At 45.1% G+C, this 6,715-nt stretch overlaps 1 long non-coding RNA gene across 1 annotated transcript; it reads right to left on the bottom strand.

The window, feature by feature from the left end:
• Positions 1-425: 425 nt before the first annotated feature.
• LOC132593392 (uncharacterized) lies at positions 426-6,514 on the bottom strand. The gene is made up of 3 exons (XR_009558842.1): positions 6,425-6,514; positions 1,767-1,941; positions 426-1,443 (listed from the first exon to the last, which is right to left on the bottom strand). It is a non-coding gene; the product is annotated as an uncharacterized lncRNA (long non-coding RNA).
• Between the last annotated feature and the right edge of the window lie 201 nt (positions 6,515-6,715).

Below are 6,715 nucleotides of genomic sequence, written 5' to 3'. Positions count from 1 at the left end.
TATTCTTTGTTGTGGTGTGCTGTCTTGTACACTGTAGGATGTTTAGCTGCATCCCTGGCCACTACCATTAGATGCCAGTAGCATCCCCCAACCCCCAAGTTATGACAACCAAAGATGTCTCCAGACACTGCCAAATGTCCCTTGGGACAAAATCACACACGGCTGAAAATTACTGAGCTATAGATGAAACAATGTTATCATTAGTGAATACTTGTGCATGTCCTCATGGTTTGTGGCACTGTATCAAGAGCACATCTGCTTCCTGGCAGTTCCCAAGACCTGAGGGCGACTGGCAGAACAGAGAGACCTCTCCACGATAGGATCTTATTAGGACTCCATTTTTCTTCTATTTTAGAAGAAAAACAACTTTAGAAGAATAACAACTTTATTGAGATATAATTCACATACCATAACGTCCATCCTTTTAAAGTATGCAGTTCGCTGGTTTTTAGTATATTCGCAGAGTTGTACAACCACTACCACTATTTAATTTTAGAACATTTTCATTACCCTCCCAAAGAAACTCCACACGCATAAGCTTTCACGCCCCATTTCCCGTCCCTGGCAACCACTAATCTACTTTCTATCTTTATGGATTTATAGAGCTCCATTCTTGAATGTGAGATATTTGGCTTGAAAACCTAACAGCCAATATGGATAGAGCCCCTTCCTCTGACCCAGTAACTTCTCTTCCCCCTTAGGTGCTTTTAATTTTGCTTTTAAGTCCAGCTCAAGATTCTCTTCTTCCAGGAAGCATTCCTTGGTTTCCTCTCTGGTCCAATTGTCTAATCATCACCCCAGGGTTCCTGTCCTCTCAGCTGTGGAGCCAGTCGCTACATGGCAGTGTAGCGTGAGCTACATGGCAGTTCTTTGGCAGGAGAATTTTGCCGGGGCAGACACCTTCTCATCACACACTCAGGCTAGCACTTAGTGGACAGTGTCATGGAGTTCAATATGGCTGATCTGTCCTGGGCCTCAGAGAGTGCTTTGTGGGGATGAAAAGTGTCCATGTTTAATTCTCAAAACAACTTGATGAGATAGATGCTATCACTATGCCCATTTTAGAGGTGAAGAAACTGAGACCCAGAAGAATTAATTAAGCTATTCAAGGTCACTGAACGTAGTGGAGTGGGATTCTGGTCTAGGACCTGGGTGTGTAACCGTTGTATAACACTGCTTCCCTGGGGGGACACTGCCAGGACATGTGACATACATTAACCTGCCTTAGTTCTCACGGCAACTCTGGAAGGTGAATATAATTATCCCATTTTCCCGATGAGGAACCTGATGTTCAGAGAGATGAACTGTCATGCCGTTCACAGGTGGCAGAGACAGGATTCAAACCCAGGTTACACGTGCTCATTCCACAGGGATGCTGCCAAGAACAGTACCAACGACCTGGTCCTTCCAAAGGTCAGCCCGGAAGCCTTAACTCTCATCCTGCTGGAAAGAAGAGTCCCTGATTATTAAAGGGAAGTTGCTTAGTTGTCTTTTTTTTTTTTTAATAATGATTTAAAAATTTTTTTTTTAATAAAAAAAATTTTGTCTGCATTGGGTCTTTGTTGCTGTGCGCGGACTTTCTCTAGTTCCCTGGAGCGGTGGCTACTCTGTGTTGCGGCGCGCGGGCCTCTCATTGCGAGGGCCTCTCCTGCTGTGGAGCACAGGCTCTAGGCGTACAGGCTTCAGCAGCCGTGGCATACGGGCTCAGTAGTTGTGGCTCGCGGGCTCTAGAGCACAGGCTCAGTAGTCGTGGTGCATGGGCTTACCTGCTCCGCGGCATGTGGGATCCTCCTGGACCAGGGCTTGAACCCGTGTCCCTGTATTGGCAGGCAGATTCTCAACCACTGCGCCACCAGGGAATCCCCGCTTAGTTGTCTTTTTATCTCCGAGTGAAGGTGAAAAATACGAAGAATTTCTCCAGAAGGATCTGAAAAGTTAACCCTGGCAGAGATAGAAAGAATGTGGAAAAAGAAACATGGTGGTTATCCTTAAGATCCTGAAAAGTAGTTAGGAGAAATAAAAATTCAGCAATTTGCATGCCTTAAAGAATCTTCCAGACTTGAGGACTGGCAAGCATGTGAGTTGAGCGTGAAGAGAAGGGGTCGTGAGCAGGCCATACTGGTCAGGATGCTGACATGGCTCTTCTCCGAGAGGCTCACCACCTGCACAGGTTGGCCTGTCTGGGAGATACACACACCTTGAACGTGATAAATATAGATGAACACACTTTGAACCTGAAGGGAAGTTCATCAAAAGAGAGCTAATTATGGGGCTAGTTATTTACATAATTTAGACGACAATCTTGAAAACATAGTTATACTTCAGAGATTCATGACTTTAATCAGGCTGCAAATAATGATGAATAACACAGATTAAGCCAGGTTGATTTGCACAACTATTAAACGTATAGGTCAGCACCTATACATAGAGCAAAATGCCAGCCATTGCAAATGATCCTAGAGCCATTTTGGAGAAATGAGATAATGGATCAAAAGGGAAAGTATGGAAAATAAAGATTGATCAGGGCAGTTATTCGAATGTGGAATTAGATGAATCTGTAACTGCTTTAATCAAAGTAGATAGCTGTAACATAAAAGAGTATATCTTAGTGAAAGCTTTGTGGGTAGGAACACAGTATAAACGAAAGGATTTTATTACCATAAAACCATAAAGTTCACTTTCATGCAAAAATAAAAAATGACAGGCAATATAACAATTGGGCTCTCCAAGGAATAATATTCCACAGACATCATCTACTTTCGGGCTGGCTATAGATAATTTGATTGCTTTAGTAACAGATAGCTGACCACATGAAGTGACTTGCTCTGTCTCTGGAGGCTTTATCTTACCTGCAGAATTTTATCCATGCCATTCCATCTGCCTGCAGTGCCGTGCCTCTGCCTGTGGGCCCACAAACACCTTTTCATCCTTCAGGATGGAATATAAGGCAATCTGGCAGCATAGCAGAAAGAGGGCTTTGGGCTTGGGGTCCCAGCTTAGCCATTGCCTGGTTGGCTGGTCTTAGCGGTTTACTTAACTTCTCTTGTCCTCTGTCCCTCACATCCTCCAATAGGCAAGGTTAATCTCCCTCCCCAGCAAGCTCCTCTGTCATTTTCTCTTCCCGTTTCACTATCACAGCATTCACAAGTATAGTGCATTTGCTGTTTATGTGAATGTGGCATTTGCATTGCAGTCAAGGGTCTCGGGTTTAAAATTTGAAGTTGCCACTTACTAGCTGAGACTCAGGTTCCTCATCTTCAAAATGGAGATAACACCTGTTGAGGCAAAGACTGACAGCTGATGACCAAACTGTTCCTCTGGGCAAACAGCCTCCCCTGTAGCGATGCATGGTCACGTGACTGAGGAGAGCTAATGCAATACAAGCAGGAGTTATGAGGACCGTTTACAATGCTGGTTCTGAAGAAAACCTCCATGCTTTTCACCCCTCTGCCAGATTAAGGTAGTTGAGAACAGTGACCAATAAGCCATGTCTTGAAGGCAGCAGAAACGCAAGATGGGGGAGCCTTAGCTCCTGAATCATTACTTGGAAGAGCATTTTCCCTCCACCCCAATTAGGAACATCCATTTGGGGCTTCAAGCGAGTGAGAAACGAACGTCTCTTGTAGTAAGCCACTGATAGCTGGGGGTTCATCTGTTATAGCAGCTAGCATTACCTTAACTAATGCACCAAACCCATAGAAGCGGGCCCTGTTGTGAAGATTATAACAATGGTTGGCAGAGTTCCTGGCACATAATAAGCCCTTAACAAAATCTGATAAACGATTGGACCATTAAGTCCTCCAAAAGAGAAAATAGAATTTGTCTAGATGATGATTTTCCCTTATGGCAAGCCAAGTTTAATTTTGTTCTGTCAAGTTAGATACAAATAACTGGAACTCCTAACAGTTTTGTAAGGACTGTACTCTCTTGGGGCTAAATTAGTGTAACTTCTAATCAAATTTCTCACAGATTTCCAGAGTATTGGTACTGAATGGGACCTTCGTGGGCAAGTCACACACACAGCCTTCTCATTTTGCAGATGAGAAAACCAAGGCTTCGAGATGTTATTTCTCTGGGATAATTAGGGGCAGAGCAAGGACTTGTAACTTGTAATTATTTTCACAATTAAAGAGATATTTTCTGATTGTTAAAGTTAGATGGTGGCTGAAAATTGGAAAATAGAAAAGTTTTATTTGATAGAGAAAATAGGAACAGCTCTAATGTAGACACGAGCTATGTTTCTCCTCTTTTGTTTATGCTATTTATTTCACAGAGTTTAACAAAGATCATGGTGATTATCTAATTCTGAATACCGGGCAACAAGACTTGATCCTGGACCTCAGTGAAAATTCAAGGCTCCCTGTGTCATTCTTGGGGCTGAGATTAGTGCGGGGTATGACTGCTGTGGCTGTTTTGACAAAATGACACCCCGTAGAGTGGAGGAGTTCCCACTTCCTTCTTGAGGAGAGGCGGGCAGTGAGAGTTGCAGCCTGTATGTTCTGGGTCACGCCCTCTGCCCAGCCTGGCGCTTCCACAGCTCCCTGCCTGGGGGGGGGGCAGCCTTTTTGGTCCCCATGGACCCCAGTACAGCCCCAGGTGTGCACCTTTCAAAACCAGGGAGTTGGAGCTGTGGATTGGGGCTGGGGAGCATCCTGCCCACACCTCCTCTGCGACTCCCGGACAGTTCTCTTCTCAAATATCCTGAAAGGTGATTTCGGGGAACTGATCACTTCTTTTTTCTATAAAGTGACTTCTCACCTACGGTAATTTGTTAATAATTTTAATAAAACCTAAGGGAGGGGGCCTGGTCTCTCACAGGTTCCCTTTAGCCCCCCAGAGGGTGGATAATACGTCCAGACAAACTGCCAGGAGAGAGCAGACAGGAGGCCCCTAATCTCCTGTGAAGCGTGGTTAATAGCCTTTCCAGCAGACCAGTCCTGGCCTCATTCCTGTGGCGTCTCTAATTAGCCTGCGATCGGGATGGTGGGTGTCAGCATTGCTGCTTTGGTCACAGAGGAAACCACAAACTAACATTTACAAGGAGGTTGTTTTACCGTGAGGAGGTCCGGGGCCCTGGGGCTCTTACATGATTATCATTACCCCGTAAATGCCAGTTTAGTATTTAAGGCCTGTCTGGTAGAAAAATTGAGACTAACTTCTTCAAACCATTATGAGAGTCTTATTTCCCCTGCTTTTTTTTGTCCGGAACACCACTTCTCGACCAACCACTTTCCTTGCCAGCTCTTCCTCAAGCTTAGTTTCTGCAGTGCTGTCAGACACACCTGTCTGTAACCTACATAAAGACGAGCCGCCGCATGGCCCTTTCTCAGCATGGAGTAAAACCTGACTATTACCCCAAAATACTTAAAAGTAACTGGAATCTTCACTGCATTATTGAGAAAATGCTGAAGACAGGTTATAGTCATAAGGCACAGAAAATTCCTAAAAATTCTCTTTTTTCTCCATTCCCCCCAGTACAGCAGCATCTCCCCAGTATCTCTCTTTCCCCAGTTATGCTACTAACTACTGCTTGGGTCCCTTACTCCTTGTGCCTTTAGATACCTATTCTCTGCTCTTTTTATTATTATTATTTATTTATTTATTTACTCTTTTGCGGTACGCGGGCCCCTCACTGTTGTGGCCTCTCCCGTTGCGGAGCACAGGCTCCAGACGCGCAGGCTCAGCGGCCGTGGCTCACGGGCGCAGCCGCTCCGCGGCATGTGGGATCTTCCCAGACCGGGGCACGAACCCGCATCCCCTGCATCGGCAGGGGACTCTCAACCACTGTGCCACCAGGGAAGCCCTCTCTGCTCTTTTTAAAGCAAACCTGGACAGGCTTCCAGGTCCTCCTCTGACAGCCTCTGTTATGCACATAGAAAAAGCCCAGAGCTCTTTCGAGTGGGGTAGAGTATAAGGCTCTGAATATTTATATGTTAATATTTTCCTGTCTCATAGCTTGCACTCGTCCCTTCCGTTTTAGTTGTGCTTTCTTGTAAGGCAGCTTCATTTCCACGATGGATGCCTTGGTAAGGAGTATGCTTAGACATGTATCAGGTAATTTTAAAGCTAAATCAGGCTCACAGAACTGAGTAAATAAAGTGGCGACTGAGTTCAAGGCACTGAAAACAAAAGCCCCAGGCAGACAACAGGAGGCAGTGAGTTGTTTCCAAAACCATTTTGAGAACCCCCTTTGGCCTCAGCAGTCGTTTTCCCTGTGGGTCTCTTCTTTATTTCTCTTCTTCCTCTTTCTTTCTGTCTTACCCTCCCAAACTGTCAACAAGAGCACGCATAGACACTGCCCAGCACAGAATTTTGCTGACGTCTGGTATGAAGGAAATAAGAAACGGAAGAGAAAAAACTGCAGGGCAGGGAAAGTGAGTCCCAACTTATACTGAATTTCATAGAGAAGGAAAGGAAAACTCACCCTGAACTCCTGAAACTGGGAGTTAACACGTCCAGCCAAAGAGAAATGTGAAAATGAAGCCTTCACAGCACTGCAGACAGAGAAGTCTGGCTCTCATACTTCTAATTGGCAATGCGGTCCTGTCCCCCTTGGGGGTTGGCGTGGGCTGGTGACGGTGGAGAGAGGGAGAAGGCTCAAAATAAAAGGTCACACAGGGAGATTTTATGTGAAAAAGAGAACTGTAGCTTACATGATCAATTTCTTGGTACAGGAGGGATCAAACTACTTAGAAAGCATCTGTATGGAGGGTGG

This window comes from Globicephala melas, chromosome 14 (assembly GCF_963455315.2).
Source record: "Globicephala melas chromosome 14, mGloMel1.2, whole genome shotgun sequence".
Classification (NCBI taxonomy): Eukaryota; Metazoa; Chordata; class Mammalia; order Artiodactyla; family Delphinidae; genus Globicephala; species Globicephala melas.
This window is presented reverse-complemented; position numbering and strand designations above follow the sequence as displayed.